Source organism: Trachypithecus francoisi, unplaced genomic scaffold (genome assembly GCF_009764315.1).
Source record: "Trachypithecus francoisi isolate TF-2019V2 unplaced genomic scaffold, Tfra_2.0 Lachesis_group5, whole genome shotgun sequence".
Classification (NCBI taxonomy): Eukaryota; Metazoa; Chordata; class Mammalia; order Primates; family Cercopithecidae; genus Trachypithecus; species Trachypithecus francoisi.
In genome coordinates, this window is record NW_022681470.1 from 114006515 (window position 1) to 114027151 (window position 20637).

General features: G+C 36.7%; 1 protein-coding gene across 5 annotated transcripts in view; it reads left to right on the forward strand.

Annotated features, from left to right (window-relative positions):
• The window catches only part of VAV3 (vav guanine nucleotide exchange factor 3), a 436513-nt gene that overhangs the window by 57918 nt on the left and 357958 nt on the right, over positions 1 to 20637 (forward strand). Inside the window, exon 1 of one of the 5 annotated variants that reach the window (XM_033198400.1) lies at positions 20328 to 20334. The exons of the other annotated variants lie outside the window; for them this stretch is intronic. The gene's annotated coding sequence lies outside the window, so the exon portion shown is untranslated. Of the gene's footprint in view, positions 1 to 20327; positions 20335 to 20637 lie in introns of those variants that run through there. 5 annotated transcript variants of the gene reach the window in all.

The window sequence follows — 20637 nt, forward strand, 5'->3', positions numbered from 1 at the left end:
TTACTGTGACCTTCAATTATTGTTCTTTTGGCCTTTCTCTTGCTGTCACCTGTCACTGCAGCAATGCTAATTGGGGCTTTTAATCATGTAGCTTAGTGAAAACAAATAGCATATACTATTTTATGTAGACTGACTTACTAAATTCTGAAGAATCTTCTGAAAGCTTCCTTCTTGGAGTGAAAAGTATGTGATTGTCTTCTTCAGGACACAGAAGAGGGGATTTTATCACTTATGTTCCTGTATTTGTTTTAATAACTAATGACCCATGGCGTATGTTTATTTTTGCTTTTATGTTCTTATCCGTGTATGGAAAAGCTTAGATTGGGTATTGGTAAGGCCTTGGAATTAGATAGTACTGGATACAAATTCCACTGATACCTCTTAGTAGCTGTGTGATCTTGGGCTTTCAGCTTAAACTCTTCAAGTTCATTTCCTCTTCTGTAAAATGAGGATAATCATGCTTTTATTGTAGAGTTGTTGTGAGGATTAAATGAAGATTTCATGCAATGTGCTAGCATAGTGTCAGCACATAATAATTGCTCAATATTATCAATAATGATAACTATTTTCATTATTAATTTGGCTTCGACTGATGCCTGCCACTTCTTAATTTCATTGTTCAAATAACCTGTAAACGATCTGGAATGTGAAGCTGAGCAAGCTTGATAGTTGAAAGAAAAGATTATTATGAAATATTTAATGTATTTTTCACTGATTAGAAAGATTTCTCAGCTTCCCATAAAGAAGATAACACAATTAAAGAGTGTCTATACATGGCAGAGAGTCTGGATATCTGCATTACATTATGATATTTAAAGGAATCATTGCAAACTACCTGGAAGAATCCTGAGAGGTTAAAACTGAGTTTATAAATGTATAGACTTGGTAATTTGTTAAATGCAGCAAGAAAAATAAGATTACACCATAAGTTTTTAGGAAATTTCCCATGTTTTAAATAAAATGGTCAATTCTATACTTTGCTGTAGGTGATGCGTATGGAATTTGTCATTAATCTGTACCAATTGGATTAAAATGAGTTCAGCAGGTTTTTAAACTTATTGTTGATAATGGAAATATAAAGCTCGGGAAAAATTGTGACCAGTTTTTTTTCCATTGTCTACTCATCTTTCATTTAACTTTTATTGATTTAAAATCCTTTAGTGCAGTTAACTGCTATTATAAGGTCTGTTGAAGTAAATACTCATATAACAATTTTTTACCATGACAGTTGCTTTTGGAGTAGCCAGAAGAGCTATGAGGTACTCGTATTTCCTTTTTAACCATTTGGAGGATAGTTTTCTATGTGTTAAATGTCCACTTAATCAGTACCATAGCTCTTTTTGCTAAGAGTCTTAGAAATGAACGAGATAGTATAACCACTGAATGCAAGATTTTAAAGGTGTTACTCAGTGAAGTTTCTAAAAGGCAACACATGAATTAATCTGAAAAAGCAGTTATTTTTAGAGAGCAGATAAATATTTTTCTTTCAGTTATTAATGGAACATCAATCTATCAAAGCTTTTCCCTCATGTCTTTAACGGGATGTAAAGTATATAATTTAATGGAATAATTAATGTGAATAGCAGTTGTTGTACTTACGTAGCAAGTATTTGTTAATTTGCTGAGGTAGAGAATTTTCTCCCTATACTGAATACTTCCAGAATGTTTTATATTGTGTGTATGTGTGTGTGTGTGGTGTGTGTGTGTGTGTGTGTGTGTGTGTTTGAGTGGGGCGAGGGTGTTGGGTGATGGTTATGTAAATTTTTTAAAAAACTGCTTTTTCTTACTCCTTTTCTATCAGCTATCACATCTTACTCCTGTTGTTACATTTTCTTCAGTAGCCCTTTCCTTTTAACATGGAAAACAGGTAATCAAGGTTTTTAAAATTGTGCAAAGAAAGTATGCATAATTTAGTGTTTACCAAAGGCCTGAAGAGTGAACTAAAAATCTCGAAACCTCCTCTCATATTACAAATGCAGTACACATTTTAAAAAGCCAGAATATGTTAATAAGAATAAAAAGGTCACTTATCATCTCACATACTGCAGATCATTTCTTTTTTGAGCTAAAACAGGAAAAGATGAATTACTACAAGTATTTTAGCAGGAAGAGCATTGATATAGGGAAAGAAGATTGGTAATAACCAATCTTACTTTGAGGATATCAAGAAATGGTAGGAAGCCACCACCTAGATATCAGCCACCTATAGCCCGACAGTGGGTGATTACCAGGAGCTTTACCCAGAAGCCATGTGTACATCACTCTAACATGTATCTCCACTTCTACCAGCCACTGCTGGGGGAAGAATATGGTTGCTTCTCTCCAGTGTTCTTACTTTCACGAGTGCCTTTCATCCACAGAGCCTAAGCCAAAATCCTGCCTACAAGGAATCTGGGAAATGTAGTTTCCAGGCTTCCAGGCACTGTGAAAGAGCTTGAAAGGATAGGGATGATGTTGACAGTTCTGTCATCAACAGATAATATTCCCTGCAGCATCCTTCCAAATTCATTCCTCACCACACATATGCTACTTACACCTGAACACTTAATCAGGACCATAGCTAGATATATGCTGTTTGGTAATTTGCTTTCATCACTTGATTTAGTATAATGCATATCTTTCTAAACTCTGTTACTGTCTTGCTTTGTTTTCTGTTGCTGTAACAGAATACATAGATTGGGTAATTGTTAAAGAACAGAAATTTATTTCTTATAGTCTAGAGACTGGGAAGCCCAAGATCAAAGGGCTGCATCTGGTGAGGACCTTCTTGCTGCATCATCCCATGGTGGAAGGTGGAAGGTGGAAGGGCAAGAGAGTAAGGATGAGAGAGACAGAGAGAGTGAGAGTGAGAGAGAGAGAGGGAGAGAGCGCACACAGGAGAGCAAGAGGGGTCAGATTTACTTTTATGACAACCACTCTCATGGTGATGAATCCACTCCTTCGATAACAGCTTTAATCCACCCATGAAGGCAAAGCATTCATGACCTAATCACCTCCTAAAGTTCCTACCTTTCAGTACTGTTGCATTGGGGATTAAGTTCTCAATACATGAACTTTGGGGGACACATTTAAATGATAGCAGTTATATATATATCTTAAAATTTTTGTGTTAAAAGGGAATATATTAATCTTTTTTTGGTAAGCTGCTTTTATCATGTATGATGCTGTCAACATCTTTTTGAATGGCTCTTTAGAATTCAGTTGTTGGATTTATTAAATAAGCACCCAGTGCTAGACAATTTAGATAGTTTCCAACTTCTTGCTATTATATCAACAATTTGCTATGCATCTTTATGATTAAAACTTTGTGTATGCCCTTTAATTCTTCAGAGAAAATTCCAAGAAATATAATTTCCAACTCCTATGGCATAGTCCGTGGCCTTTTCTGACTTGTATTTTGCTTCTTCCTGAGTTCTTTTTGCTTACTTCCATTTCTTGGGTAACTGGATACCAGAAAGTTGTTATGGAGATACAAAAATCCAGGATGGTTTTAACTCTTAGGCCCTTTTGTGTTGAGAGTCCTTAATCCTCAATCATGTAAGATACTAGGACCTCCACCCATGCTTCATATAAACACTAAATGTGCCTTAAACTAAGAAAGCCTAAGAACTTCTGCTAAAGATTAATTCTAACTTTCCAAGCCAAAGAACAGGAGGTTGGACCAAGGGTCTCTAGAGACTTGACTTCTTTGATTTTACACTTCTTCTTTCCTTCTTCCTTCTCTCCCTGCTTTTCTCCCTTTTTCATTCCATTCTGTTGTGATCATAAAAAATCACTAAGGTATTTAGTATTTAGAGATGATCTGTTATTTTATACAAGACTTCCCAGTTTTGAGGCTTACGTTGACATGTGTTCCTTGCTGGCCATTTCAGTCTGGGTGACAGAGTGAAACCCTGTCTCTTACAAAACAAAACAAAACAAGACAAAACAAAACAAAAAAGCTTTGGCTTAGGGTTGTGGCTTCTGGCTACAGTTACAAGCCTTCTGCATTTCTGTAAGTGGCTGTGATAAACAGGCGATGCTGGAAGATCTCCTCCTTGGGGACTCGTCAGTGGATCCACCAGTAATAAGGATTTCATCATTGGCAGGAAGACCTTAGGTAATTGGAAAATGACGAGCAACTTTAAATTTCGGAGATTTTTCTTTTACAATATAGGAATAGTTCCTTGGTAATCTCAACATTCTAGTGTGCCCTTTCCTTCTGACCTTATTTAATAGACTCTTCACTTGTGTTGAAAGCAATTCTACAAATACCAGCTTTTATTTAGTGTTTATGTGGGTGGTCCTTCTTGACTTTGAATTTATTTATTAGTTTTTTTTGATTATTACATGTATCTTTAACATTTTCTAACCAGAATACTTTTTTCTTTTAGAAATGGCTTAGTTTTATTAGAAAGATAAAAGATTTTATGTCTTAGACAGCAATATTGAAGCCAGCAGCAAAACTTAATTATCTGAAATGAAATACAGATGATTAAATTATTTCCTAAAATCAATAAAATTGAATCAACTGAAAAATCATTGTGCTATATAAATATGCCTTTTAAAGTATTTCCCATGTCTTTGTGGAATATTGGCTCAGAGGTTTGCAATCTGGGTGGCAATGTAAAGTTTCATTCATAAAAAGTATTCTAGATTTTTTTTTTTAAGATGTCAGAGGCCTTTAGCAGTGGCTTCCATAAACAGCTACCATGGGCCTACTAGGTACAGGGCATGTTGACAGGCATTGGGGAAGCATCATGGCTCTAGAGAGATTTCCAATTCGGTCAGATATACAAGCAAGACACATAGCTAGAAAGAACAAATACATGTAAATATATGGTCTCATATACCAATCTTTAACCATGTGCAAACAGGAGTTTAGAGAATTTGATGATGGCCATTGTTTGGAATGGGAAATCTTCCTTGAGGAAGTGGTGTATGAAGTGAAGGGCAACCTAAGGCAAGTATGGAGGAGCGGGAATTCTAGGTAAGGCTGACTTACCAGGTTGTGCAGTACACAAAGGTCCTGTGTGAAATATGGAAATGTTCTCATTCCTGCCAGATACCACAGACTTGTATACGTTTTGTAACAGTTTCAGATAGATGATCTGACTTCTCAAGCCACCTTGGCTTCTTGATATTCCTTGATTATCCCAGGAAGATTTCTTCCTTAAGGCTTTTCACTGGCTTGTTCTTCTCTCTGGAATGCTCATCCCTCACATATTTCCTATTTACTTCAAGCCTTTGCTTAAATGTTACCTTCATGATAAAACTTACCTAGTGTACCCTATTGAAAATAACTATGTCCCTCACCTGCATATAACCATGCTATAGCATTCATCAATAAATATTGAATATAATGATAATTACATGTAATTAATAAGTTCATTATTGTGTGCCTCTCTCTACACCCTCTTACACCAAAAGATAAAGTCTCATCATGGTAGAGAAATTTTTCTTCTATGCATTTTTAGTTCACTGAGCTATATTCCAAGTGCCTAGAATATCACGTTGCTATATAGTAGGTACTCAGATATTTGCTGAATGAATGTGTGCATGAATGAAGTTGAGTAACATTTATAGAACAGAAAGGGCAGGAGGCAAAACTGTCACACAGTAGTTGGGGGCAGGAATAAATGCGGGAGAAAGTATTATCTGAAGACTGTGGAAAAAGACAGTGACCACAATGCAGAAACATGGAGCAGTCAAATAAGAAAATAAATTTAAAAATTCAGTCATCAGATTTGGCAGTTGTGAGGTCATTGGTGATTTTTGTTTCAGTTGGATAATGTAGATGATGAGATGCATACTAGAAAAGAACCAAAGAAATGAAGACATCATTCTTACATAAGATTGTTCCTGTTTGGTACCCACCTGCTGGACATCATTCAATCACATCATACATATACATTTATCTAGAGTGACAGCTTGTCATCTAGCAGTAACGTGGCATTCTTTAACAAAATCAGCATTTTAACTCAATTGAGGAAGGAAGGAAGGGTGCCTTTCCTGATTGATACAAAAGGGTCATTTGGCCAGTGTCTACTTAGGTGGCTCTGAGTGGAGGCAATTCCACAAGCTCTTTTGGGAACTGATGTTTGATGGAAGAGGAAGAGGAAATAATGGAGGATGTAAGGTGGAAAGTTATAGAACAGGTAATGGGTAGGATAGGTTAGCCAGTAAGAAGCCAAGGACAGAGAGACCAAGTATTAGAGTATCCAGCTGCAGATTGATGAGGGCAGGGGAATGGCAGGCAAAGGAGTAGTATGAGACAGTTGGCAGAGGGTTGAGAGGAGCTGCTGATGGATTGGGTGTGACCAAGAGAACAAGGGGTCAAGAATGACTTCAAGGCCATAAGGGTGGGAGGTGAGGCAGATTAATTTATTTACACAAATGGAGGTGTCAGTTCTCAGAAATATAAATTTAGTTTTAACCATGCTTAATTTAAGATGGCTGGGGAATGTTAAGATAGGAATTTCTGGTAGATGGAGTTTTTCAGCAAACGTAAAGGGGAGGACTCAGTTTTGTTCATTTTTAGTGAAAATCATGCAGTGCGGATAAAGATGCATACTCAGCTTCTGTAGTGAATATCTTAGGTGAATGCCCTTATTACTCTCTTTGCCACCCTGTGAGAATGATATTGTTATCATTTCTACCTGAGGTTAGGGAGATTTTATCATTTATCTGGCATCTTGCAACTTATGAATGATAGAGTTGGAGGTCAAATGCAGGTCTCTCTGCTTCCAAAGCCCCCATTCTTAACCCATACTCCATTCTACTTTCTGCTTGCCCCTTCAGAGGTCGCATTTGGGGATGACTAGGAAGTCTGGGATTGAGTAGCACATTCTGACAAATATGGTATTTTTTATAACCTTTGTTTTACATTCATTACTTCAAAGATTATTTGGTCTACTTGGGTCAAACATTTGTTCCAGCTGCAGAAGCTTCCTGCTGTCTGAATCCTTTTTGGAGGTGCTGGTTTTCTTCTGAAAGATTTAAGGTGCTTTTTTCTTACGAACCAACTGCTCAGATTTTTTTAAAAAAAATCAAATGTACTGCTATCTCACTTGTTTCTCTATATCACATTCCCATGTCTTAACTTTGATGTTTTTCTTTCCTTTTTGTGTATCACCTGACTTTGTTGAGAAGTCTGGAGATACGTTTCAAGCCCTTCCTAATCACTTAAAATTATTTCTTTCACACTAGCAGATTATCTCATTTCAATTCTGCCTTTATGGTTTAACCAAAACCTAGTTTAATAATCCAGCAATATTAGCCATTGGGATTTATCCTTTGGTATAATAACATCAGTATCCATGGCTGGGAAATTATTAGATTCTCTATTTGTTATGGCAAATACAGGTATGGATATAGATAAACGAATTGCCTTATATCAAGAGACTTCACAAATAAGTTTGTAAGTTTTTTTTTTTTAATTCTTTAATTTTATTGGTATCCTACTGGCCTTCACTCTACCTCCCCTCTCTTCTTGATACATGGATATAAGATTTATATCTTCATGGCAGGTGTCATACTTTGTATAACTTCATAAATATTTTCTTAAAGGTTTAAACATGTAGGACCTCAGGTTATTCTAAAATGTGTAAAAAACAAAACAAAATCATAAGTCAATGTAAAGAATAATGCATACTATGGAGAAAATTCACCTAAAATCCCCTACATAAGACTATCTAGAAGTACTTAGGTGCATGGCAATAGTGAAAGGGCAGAAAACAGGGGATGGTACCAAAAATAGATATGTTATTCTTCCTGAATGTGAAACATTATATAATTGCTTACAAAGCAATCATCATATGTAGACAAATGACACAGAATGGAAGATGAGTAAAGTCAATGTAAGATTAAAAAAAAGATTGAAACACTGTTACATTGATAATGTAAAAAGATATTGATTTTACATTGATAATGTAAAAAGATATTGTACATTCAATCACAGATGGCCTTTTAATCACTTTAGAAACTTAGCACAGAAAACTAGGCAAAGTCTGTAGAGACCCTTGGTTCAGCCTCCTGTCCTTTGGCTCGGAAAGTTAGAATTCATCTTTAGCAGAAGTTCTTAAGCTTTCTTAGTTTAAGGCATGGTTAATATTTCTCTGAAAAAAAATTTTTTTTTTATTTTGCAGACCAAAACAATTACAGGCTTTTTTTTTTTTTTTGAAATGAAGTTTTCTTCTTATAGCCGAGGCAGTGGCACAATCTTGGCTAACTGCAACCTCTGCCTCCTAGGTTCAAGCAATTCTCCTGCCTCAGCCTCCTGAGTAGCTGGGATTACAGGTGCACACCAACACACCTGGGTAACTTTTGTATTTTTAGTAGAGATGGGGTTTCACTGCATTGGCCAGGCTGGTCTCCAACTCCTGACCTCAGGTGATCCACCCACCTCAGCCTCCCAAAGTGCTGGGATTATAGACGAGAACCACTGTGTCCAGCCCAGTTTTGTTTTTAAGTAGTTATCTCTAAGCAATTTAATAAATATTTATGTCCCAACAACATAGTAGTTGGCTGAAAGAAAATAATACAAATACATTGAAAGGAAAACTATTTTTATTTTTATTTTATTCTTGAATATCCACCATTATTACTAATGGGATGTGTTTGCCTGTTGGGCACTACATAACTTCTCAAATCTTGGAATAAGATTACACACCACTACACCTTCATTTTTTGTTTTACATTGATTGTTGTACCATGTTGTTAATCATAGCATCTGCTGAATATCCAGCTTCACTATTGTGTATCCAGATACACTATTGAAAGGAACTTAGTGGGATGTAATGTTAAAACTACACAGTAATTTGAGCTAGTAATTCATACAATATCAGATGCTGAATATTCCTGTGACTTTTTGGTGAAAATTTAAAATATCCTGCAGTGTCTCTGAGTTTGCTGTGGTGTTCCAGGATACCTTGGTGCATAATTTAGGAACCACAAACCAGTACTCTTAAACTAGTAGTTATTGAACACAGACTAGAAATTGTTTGCTTCCTAGTGCTTTTTAATAACATAGGTAAATTGTCAGCCACAATACCTGGGACATAGCAGCTCCCCAGCTGGTGTAAATTACTTTTCCCTTGCCATACTGTCAGCTTTTATAGCCATGTCTTTCCATGGTGGTCTGATTTATATTTACAGTCCAGTAATCTTTAGTAAGTACAGCTTTGCATATCTTATTGCCAATTGTTTGATTTTATGTGGAAGTGGGTGACACAGTTATTACTGAGTCTCTTTATAAAAACCTTATTTACATAAAACATACAAGGTAAGGAAATGCATTCATTCACAACCGAAGACTGAGTGAGTAAAGAATAACTTGTGGACACTATTTTCTTGTATAATTAAAAATTATACACCACTGCCACCACGACCACAAATAGTTTTGTATAAGATATGTCTGGTAAGTTCACAAAGACCACAGAGTCCCTATTGTGATGCTATAACCTCGGTTAACTGAGCACATCTTCTCCATGTCCTGGTGAGGACAGCTATTTCAGAAGATCATTTTAGGACCATTTACAAAAATACAGTATCAATCACACTGCTTATTTTAGCATGTTTAGAGGCAGTGATCCCTCTGTAACTGGACTGCACTTATCAACATGCTCTCATGGTTTACAATGATCTTGACAGCAGATTTACTGGATTGAATATGGATCTGATATGATATGGCCTCCTCAAAGTCTAGACTTTATAAGGTGTAACATTTCACTTTGCATGTGGAAGAGAAACTTCTCATGTTCTCCCTGTTAAGAGTTGAAGGCCTAAAAACAATTTGCAAGTACTGTGTTGATGATTTAGTTATTAGCATATTTTCCAAAAGCATGTAGAGAAAATATCAAATTTGCATGCAGTGATGAGAGGTGCATAAAGGTAACTTCCTCCTGACATGTGGCTACAAAGTATACCACAGATATACTTTGTGACTACACTGTACCGTGTTTTCACTTCTCATATCCTGTTAATTTTCAGTGGATTTCCTAAGTGTTGAAGCTTGTAGTCTCTGTAGCAAATGTATTTCTATCCGTGTATAACTGTTTCAAATTATTGAAAATATCCAACCTTGAGCCTTGAGCTATACTTTGTAATGTTTTTAGTGCAGGATTGAGTTCCTTGGAAAGTGAGGAAGAAGAGATAATTTTAGTGAGTTACAAATGCCTGCTGATATATATTAAATAGGCTGAAAGTGTGTGAATATAAAAACAGGAATTTTATGGAGAAAGAATCGTTGAAAGACCTAAGGAGATTCTTGAAGAGGTCAGGTTTCAGGAAACTCAAGAGCCGCCCAGCTAAGATACAAATCAAAGTAAGCCTTATGTTTATTGCTTGTCTGTTCTGGGAAAAGCAGAGGCAGCCAAGTAAGACTTCTGATCTGCTTTCAAAACCTAATTCACCAGTTATTATTAGTTTGGCTTTAGGCAAGTTACTTCATTCTCTAACCACACGTACCTCACCTAGAACAATACCCAGGTGGGAATGGGAACAATACCTATTTCATAAAATAATCCTGAAGACTAAATGAAGTAACACTGCAAAGGACTTAATTCAGCCTTGGTACCTCATGCTGCCTTAGAAAATTCCAATGAATGCATTCTCTTTCCTGTCCTATGGAGCTCACATGTGACTGGCTCCTTGTTTATTAAACCTTCCCTCAATGTGTAGTTAACTGTGCCATCATCTGTGGCTTTGTAGCCATTTGCAATGTAGCCCATTATAGCACTTATCAAATTATATTATTTATTCCTGCTTCTCTTTCCTAGTGGGCTATAAGGTCATTGAACATGAGGGACAACATCTTATTCAGCACCTTGCATAGAACCTAATAAGTGCTCAAAAATGACATGCAGTGAATGAGACGATTGGATGGCTGCTTACTGCTGTTGGCTCAGTCCAGACTTTTTGTTATTAATATATCTCTATGACTCTGCCCTTGACACTCTCTTCTATGTTTCTAGATGTTTAGTAAAAGAAATAGGTACTTTCATAATTTATTTTTAGGAAATAATAACTGCATTGTGAAAAAAGTCATCTAGAAAACTTTTCTGGCCCCACCCTTCTAGGTAGGACAACGATTTTTATTCTTTGTGCCCTCTCAGAACCAACCACATACATACTTTCATCATCTTCATCATATACTTGAACCATTTATTGAACTCATTTGTTTGTTTTTCTAATTTATAGTAAGCTTCTTGAGTGAAGGCATTGCATCTAGTTCATCTCTACATCCTTATACTTAGAGGGTGTTCGTTGATAAATGGACTGGATGTATCCTTTCTTAGACTGAAACGTTATTATTTTTTAGAATGAAGGATCTTCTCATTACTTAAAATACTTTGTTTTTAAATGGAACTACATTGCTTAGAATAGTTTGAAAGGTGTTTTGTTTTTTATATTCATGTATAGTATAAAATCTGTTGCATGAATATTTTACTTACGTATTTTATGGGAGATGTGTTTTCAGTAGATATGTTTTTATAGGAGATACATTTTTAAATACTTACAAAACTCCCAGTACTGTGAAGTATCTGTGTCATTAAGTGTAATAAAACATAGTAACAGTAATCTGCTGAATGCTTCCTATTACCCTGCAGGGACCCTAGAGATTGAAAGCTTTATTGTGGAAAAGTCATCTTTATGGTAATAATGTAAATGGACGTATTAAATAACAGAGCTCTTATAAAGAGATCCTTGTCTAAAGACTTGGCATGTAGGGCAGAAAACCATGCTTCACTCAGAAGGCCACTGGCCATGGTGGAAACTCGCTGTTTCTTCATGTGAGTTTTTTTTTCTGTTATTTTTTCTCACATTTATTTTTCAAAGTAAAAACATTTATTTTTCATATTTGTAGAATTCTTCTATTTATAAAATTACTTTCTACTTATGAAGAGAATAGAAATAAGAGGAAATCTCACTACCCAGAAATAACCATTGTTGAATTTGTTGTGTGTAATTCCCTAAATGTATACATGCAATATATATATGTATTCACGTGATGACACTTGTTTCCCCATATTTTCCAAAATGAGGTCATAGAATAGGTGCTGAGTTTTGATCTACTTTCTTGTTTTTTTTTTTTTAATTTAATAATGACATTCTTTAACCAAAGGAGTAATAAAACCTATTTTTTTATCTAAAATCTCTGGAGAACAAAACATTTTACCTAATAGTTTTCAAGTTAGGTAAGGGTTTTCATAGTCATATTTTAAACTTTTTAGGTTTTAATAAAAAATCTTTTAAGATGTGGCACACTCTAGTGGTTATGAGACTGGGTTTTATTGAACAGTGTAGGGAAAAGAGTGAGAGGGGATTTTAGAAAGTAAGGACAGCAATAAAATTTCATAAAATATGTCTTAATGTGTACTATACCTTTCATTTCATAAAGGAGAGGACAGATTCTAGCACCATACATGAAGGAAGAGTGTAATCTCAGAATGCCAGGCTGCCATTCAGGAAGTACCAGCATGCTGTCTCAGATAAGCGGTTCTGAGGAACTGCAGTCCATGGTTTATGCACTTACTGAGTTACTGTGGTGTCATGGGCAGGATGAATGCACATGAGGTGGTACAGGACGCCAAATAGGGTAACTACAAGTCCCAGAGGAGGATAAAGCCTTCTTGACTTAACTGCGACCGTGGGATCCCTGGTGCTGTGTGGGTAGCTCCTTTGCTGCCTCACTTCCTCCCTTTCCTTCCCTTGTGGCATTCTCAGCTTTCCATATGCCCTTGGCGGGTCCTGGTTGCTCCTGTTCCCTCTCCTGTTGCTTCTGATACTCACCTCTTCTTGTCTTTCCTCTCTTTCTCCCTCTACTTTTTCAATTCTCTTGGTTTTCTCTGTAGAGAAAAGCTAATCTTTTAAGACACAGTCATCTTTTGGTACGAAGTATGTAAATGCCTTTGACTACTACATACATATACCTACATATGAAAGTAGTAGTAGGCTTATGTATGTAGTAGTCAAAGGCATTTATTAATTTAGTTGTTCATTCAATATATATTTACTGCTGTATCTCTAGGCAACAGAGATGCAAGGCCAAGCCAAACCTCCTCCCTTGGGAATTCTCAGGACAGTGGCAGTTCCTTTGGGTCTTTAGCACTTATGGCAGGTGTCAGTGCTGTTCTGGCTCCTTGTGTTGCCATCTGGGTACTGTTTAAACCTTATTGTGGACTGTGGATTTTTTTGGATGAGAGTCTGTTTTTCTCACCCTTCTGTTGAGTGCTGAGCAGTGTCTTGTACAGAATAGATTTCTTTTCCTGTCTATTTCTGGAGAGGGGCTTTTTTTGAAGATCTGATCAATGAATGGAGTCAAACTCTTTAGTCCCATATGTGGTCCTTTATAAACTAACTGGCAAATGTTTCAGATTTCCCCTCTAATACATAATGAAAACATAAAATCTGAAAAGTGTTGTAAATGGAACAGAACATGGCATTCCTGTAGACATTGTTGTTTTTTTTTTTAATAGAGATTATATCCCTGATTAATAACAAAATGCCAGTCTTTTAAAAGATGAAATTACAATTACCATATAGAATCACACACCTCCAACTTCTGCTGATCTTGATCTTAGTACATTAGGCTTGGGTTGTAATTAGATTTCTTGTGGCAGGAGGTTTTGTGTTTGAAGAACTAAAGGACTTTCTAGTAAACATCTAGTAAAGATGCAGGAGGGCAAATTTGTGAGTAAATACCTTAAAGTCTTTATATATAAAGTTTTATTGTTGTTAAATTCACTAACATAGAACAATAACAGTACAATAAATACAGAGAATGTACATGACATTTTAGATATCAAGTTGGTAATAATGGCTGCTGTGTGATTAATTTGGTGAAAGAGGGCAGTGATGATCCTGATTGGAAGATTGATAGTTCTTGGGTGGGGTGGGGATGGGGAGAGGCGCTCCACTTGCTTTTCTTCTTCTTAAGGACAGTTCTTAAGGACTTGCTTAAAGTAAGTCTGTCTCTAAGTGGAGAGCTTTATCAATTGATTTCTTTTTAACATTTGATATATGTCCAGTATGTTCTGCCAAACGCAGGTTGTCAACCAGTAATTTACAGAAATGGCTCCATGGTTCTGCAGTGCTCTGGCTCCCTTAATTGAACATTATATATCTGTGCTCTCCTGATGGAATTAGAGTCCTGCAGGAGCTTGTGGCCATGGAAGAAAGTATGTAGCAGCACCTATGGCAGGGAGAGTTACTTCCTGCAAGAAGTCCAGGCTGAAAATGGATCCCCGCTGGGCCACGTTTCTGATGCCACTTCATTGAACACTTTCTGTGTAGCAGCAGTTTCCTGGTGTTACTGCTGAATTGTTTCAGAGGTAATTTCCTGTGAGTTCCATATGCATAGTAACAATAAAGAATTTCTATATTGCTATGTGATTAATGTTTATTAAGTATAAAATTTCACAGTTGTGTAAAAATATGCAAAATTTATAAATAATTGATTTTTGAGCAAGGACACAATATTGGGGTGGGATTACTATTTAATAAAAATGCTACTCTATTATTTATTGTAAATCTTTTACAAGTATACCGAAATCAGTGACATGGCCAATAATATCAGTTTTCCTTTCCTGTGTCATTAGGTAGTCTAAAGGTATAGTGAGGTGTTTAGTAACTTCATAGTTTAGTAACTGTGAAGCCAGGCTGCCTCAGTTTGAATCCCACCTCCTCTAACTATTGGCTGTACGACATTGGGCAAGTATTTAACATCTCTCTGCCCCTGTTTCCTCATCTGTAAAACGGGGATAGCTGTGAGAACTGGATAAGATTGCTTAGAATAGTGTCTGACAGAGTAACTAACACCTTTATAAGTGTTAGTTCTACTAATTATTATTTTTCAGATTCCTGCATTATTTTTTATAACAGCAGATGACAGGCATTGTGAAAAAGTACCTTTATAAGTACAATGTAAGTGGAATACAAATGTTAGCCATGGTTTTCTACACCTTTGAGGAAATAAAATTGACTTTTGTTCCCCACTCACGTCCCGTGGGTGAGAGTCCAGTTCCTTTTCCAACAAATTTCTGAAGCCTTGGGGCTTACGTTGTCATGGTCATTGTAGCCTTGTGTTCCTGCTCCTGCTTCCCATAGCTCTTTTTTTTTTTCCTCTTGGTCCCAAACTGACTTGGACAAGAAACTCAGTCCCTTCCTCTTGATTTCTCCTCACTCCCCCAGCTTCTCTCATTAAGCATTTGGGTGGACAGCAGAATTCTTGGGAGGCTTTGGCATTGGAGGTGAGAGGGGCTGAGATCCGTTGTAAATGATTTACAGCACCTTTTGTGTTAAAGCACACATGACTACCTCATAGAATAGTAAGCAGAATTTACATATGATAAAGAAATTCTAGCTGTGTGATAGACCAGGCCACTTCAGGCAATCAGGACACCAGGAATGCGCATTTATTCTCCTCTGTTATTAGGGGTACTTCTATGTGGGAAACGTTTGGGGAACTACATTTGATAATTGTATCAAATAGTGAGCAAATAGTTTGAAATTTGTCTTTCAGTCACTGTTCTACAGTTTGCAGGTAACACCCTGTAATATTTGTATCTGCCATTTTTAAAAGTTAAGAATGATTAGGAAAGCATTTATTGTTTTTAATTATAGAGAGAGTAATATAACCATATTGTCTCTCTGTCTCTTTCTTTTTGGGAGCTGTCTGCCAAGATTTAGGAATCATTTTGTTTTTCTAAACATTTAATTTCATCATAATGACATTTCTTGTCTAATGAGATTTGTATCACTTCCCTTATTACGAGATTTCAGCTTGTTTTAATTGTGATGTCTGAGAGCTTATACTGAAACTTGCTGTAGTCAGGAAGATATCTGTCCTAAGAGGAAGACATTTTACTTAATAAATTGATGCCAGTTTACATTTCTGCCTTTTTTCCTTCTACTTTTTCTTCTTTGAGTAGTGAAAATTGTATTTTTATCTAACTTTAAAATTTGCTCTCTGCAGTGAGATCTACTGAATGAAATCTTTTTCTCAAAGTGATCTGCATGAAAATTTAAATTAATAAACATATACCATTATTTGGAATATGAGCTTTAATGAAAATTCTTGCCTGGGTAAGGAGTGTCCATTTACAGTCAGTTATAGGAAATAATGTAACTATTTACAAGGATGCTTTTGAGGGTTGGCATTGGTAGTCATTGATTGTTGCAGCCCCAATCAGTATTCCATGTGTGCTTTGACTGGTTTGGTGCTACTTACCTTCACTTGCCAGGAGTCTTTCTTTACAGAACTGATGTGTTGATGGCAAATCATGGTGCACTGTTCTTACACGGAGGTAGCCCTGACATTTATTTCATGAAAGAGTTTTCCTATTTTGGGATCTTATGGGGATATTCATGAACATAATAGCCTACTTAGGAAAAAAGTTAGATATGATGAAGAAGAACAATGCCATATTTAATGCTTGATCTTTAAAAAATAAGTTTCTTATAACCTTGCTCAGAAGAACACTGATATGGTTTGGCTGTGTCCCCACCCAAATCTCATCTTAAATTCCCACATGTTGTGGGAGTGACCTGGTGGGAGGTAATTGAATCATGAGGGCAAGTATTTCCTGTGCTGTTCTCATGAGAGTGAGTAAGTCTCATGAGATCTGATGGTTTTATAAAGGGGAGTTTCCCTCCACAAGCTTTTTTTGCCTGCTGCCATTCATGTAAGACATGACTTGCTCTTCCTTGCCTTCCACCATGATTGTGAGGCCTCCCCAGCCACTTGAAACTGTAAGTCCATTAAACTCTTCTTGCTGCATAAATTACCCAGTCTCAGGTATTTATCAGCAGCGTGAAAATGGACTAATACAAACACACAGTCTTGTAAAAGTAGATTACTTTTAAGTAAACACTTTAACCCTGTGATTTTTATTATAAAGTTGGAGATGGGTTCTTTGGGGAAAAGTATTTTCCTAGATGTGTGAAAATCAAACTTTAAAAAGGAGCAAATGTTTAAAATTGAGTGTAGCAAAGTATTTATAGAAAATCATTTTAAATGTTATATAATCTTACTCAAAAATAAGTCACTAAATAAAGTTATACTGCTAAAAATGAAAATGTTCGTGACAGAATAACTGGCTATAGGAACATCTCACTGAGTATTATTTTTGTAAGTTGACACTGGAGCTTTAGCAACTTGACAAAGTTTTTTACTCTGTGTATATTTTTAATTCTTGCATTCTCTGATTTTAGTTGACCTATTTTAACTGTTTCCAGAATCATCTAGAAGATGTTTTTTATTAGTCATGAGCTGGAGGCCAGTTAGTGCTCAGCCTGATGTTCAACCCCATACAAATGGGCACATGGGAAAGGAGTGGCAGTTATTGTTGAAATATTATTGCTGAATTCAAAATGGATATAGGAATAGGGGGAAATCTAGCCAAGAAAAAGGTTATCTTTGTCTTCTTTAGACTTGAGGGCATGGAGACTATGACATGAGCAAACTTAATACTTGATTTTCAGAAATTTAGGGAAAAATATTCACTCACAAAATAATTTTAGAATGCCTGTAATTTTTAATGAATACATGATGATGTAGCAAATTTATTATAGTCTTTATATATAGATATAGAGGAGTCTACATCATTTTTTTTTGTAACAAATTTTTTGGTTTTTGCCTAAATTCAGATATCTAAGATGAAATGTTGGTTAAAGAAACTAAAAAAAAAAAATAAAAAAAGGGGAAGGAGAATCAGAAAAAATCAGAAAAGGAAATTTAGAGGGGAGTGAGGAGATGGCAATGATAGTTGCATTTGTACAACTCCTTCAGGTTAAATGCTGCTCCTTGGACTGTGAACTCCTTGGGAAAAGACCTATTTTCCCTTTGTATCTTTAGCATCTAGTCTTGTACTCAGCCTATGCTTAAAGTGGCACCTAGTACATAATGGGCACTTAGTCAGTGCTTAATAAATGAAATCAATTAATGAAACATATTTCTCATAGGTTATCTCACCTGATACAAGTCCTTTAAGGAAAATGTAATTTCCCCCATATTATAAAAGGACAAACCAAGACTCTCATGGGTTAAACGATTGCCAAATAATGACAATTTTGCTAACAATGGCATGCCATTATGACATATTAGTCACATAAAATAAGAGATATATTTTTGTTTCATGATTTATCATTTTATTATCATTAGCAATAAGTAATATTTAGTGAAAACTTATTGCTTCTTAAAATTATGCTTGACATTCGTAATTTCACTAGACTAAATACTATCCTATAAGGAAGATAGAATCATCTACATTTCATAGTCTGGAGCTTAAAAGGATAGGTTACCTTTCAAGTTTACCTAGCTAGTGGATGGGTGACTTGAAAGCAGCCTGGTCTGACCCCTGAGCTCTTTTTTTTTTGAGACAGAGTCTTGCTCTGTCCCCCAGGCTGGAGTGCAATGGTGTGGTCTTGGCACACTGCAACCTCTGCCTCCCGGGTTCAAGCAATTCTCCTGCCTTAGCCTCCCGAGTAGCTGGGATTACAGGCGCACATCACCACATCTGGCTAATTTTTGTATTTTTAGTAGAGATGGGGTTTTACCACGTTGGCCAGGCTGGTCTTGAACTCCTGACTTCAGGTGATCCACCTGCTTTGGCCTCCCAAAGTGCTGGATTTACAGGCATGAGCTACCGTGCCCACCCCCAGTGAGCCCTTTCTTAATGACTACACTAAGTTACCTCCTTCTAGTCACACAGTTCTTGATGGCAGAGCCAGGATTTGCATCCAGATCTTTTGTTCCTAGTTTTCTTCACCTGTATATGTTGTGTGTGTGTATGTATCTCATTTACCTTGTAGTAGACCATGATCAGGACATACAATAATGACCAAAAGCCTCAATTCTGTTAGTATAGAATTTGGTAGATTTTGTGAAAGATATTGATTAAAATGATACAACATCTGAGAGGAGAGAATGACTATCACTACCTGGAGTTGCCATGCAAGGCTTAACACAGAAATGTAACGGCATGAAGAATGAGGAATACTCCAGGTAGAGAAAAAAGAAATGAAGAATGACTATGCAATTTATTGTCCAAATGAGATTTTTTTTTTTTTTTTAAAGAAAGGGACACTAGCAATAATTGTGGTAGGACAACAGAGCTTGAACCAGGACCATCAGTGGAAACCAGGACAGTGGTAACAACTGCTAACACAAGCATGGAGGGTATCTAGGCTAGAAATGGACTGCCCTTCCAAGGCAGAGGAGCTTCAGAACGGCACACCAGCCAAGAAAACAGCTCCCTATGAAGCAGGAAGCAAGAATCGCCATGTATGCCTCTCCCCAGGAGGAGGGGAGCTGGGGTTGTTCCTCATTAGTGGAGTTGTTCCTCATTAGGATACAACATTCAAAATGAGGGAAAAGTCTGTGGTGACACATAAGTCTGTCGCTTTTATTTCTTTTATTTTTATTTTTTGAGACGGAGTATTTTTCCTTAACTGGATAATACTGCTATATGATACGCTAACAGCAGACTAATGCTAATGCTACATCAATTAACTAAATGAATTCTGTTATGCTGTAATTTGAACTCTCCTCACCACAACTTATTTAAAAAGTACTGTTAAAAAAAAAGAAAAATACAGTAAAAAAATATTACATTTTAATTCCTCATGAGTAAATTGATAAGTAACTGGAAAATCATCACTGGGAGAACATAGAATAGTCAAGCATAACAAACCTACAGAAAGATAATGATCTACAAATGTAGGAGGTACATTTACCTGCCTACCCACCTCTTCAAACTTCAGTCTCTTCCTCCTCATTTAACCTGTCCTTGTCTTGTAATAATACTTACCTGTATCAGGTAAGTACTGTTACAATTCCCATTTATGGACAAAGCCACTGGGGCACAGACAGGTAAAACAATTGGCCCTACGTCACATAGCCAGTAAGTGATGGGGCAAGGTTCTAACCCAGACTGTTGGCTCCCAAACCATGCCTTTAACAACCATGTCTCCTATATGGCAGACTGTCCCAAACTGGGGAGCTGGGAGCTACAGGTTCTGTCCTGAAGGGGATGATAATCTTGTGAAGGAGAGAAACACATGAACAGGACATGTCAATCCCAGTGTAACACTAGGTTTAGTTCCAATGAAGGGAGATTCATATCTCCAAGGAAGTGGCTGAACTGCATATTCAAGGATGAACAAAAAGGTTGTGAGAAACAGTATGCTGAGAAGCAAGGGGACTAACACATGCAAAGGCCTGGCCAGAATTTTGGACGAAATGCAGTAATTCCAGTGGAAGTCAGAAGTAATTTCTCCATAAGGACAAGGTAATGCCTCACAGCAATGACCCTGCCTCCTACAAACAACTTACAGTATTGACATATGTCCCAGGTATGACACTAAGAACTTGCCATGGAGTATCTCAGTTAATACACATAGTCCGATGAAGAAGATGCCATTATTCCATTCTGTCCATAATGAAACTGAGATGCCATAAATAACCCAAAGCTATGGAGCTAATAAGTGTAGAGTCAAATCCGCTGCCCCTGCTGGCACCCCTCCCTGCCATGCTACGCAGCCTCTCGGGGATGGGGTTCTACAGCAGCCTTAGGACTGGACTGCAGGCACCTGCCACTGATTCAGACTTGTGTTCCACTCTAAGAAACGCCTGGCAGGGCACCATTGCTTGGGAAA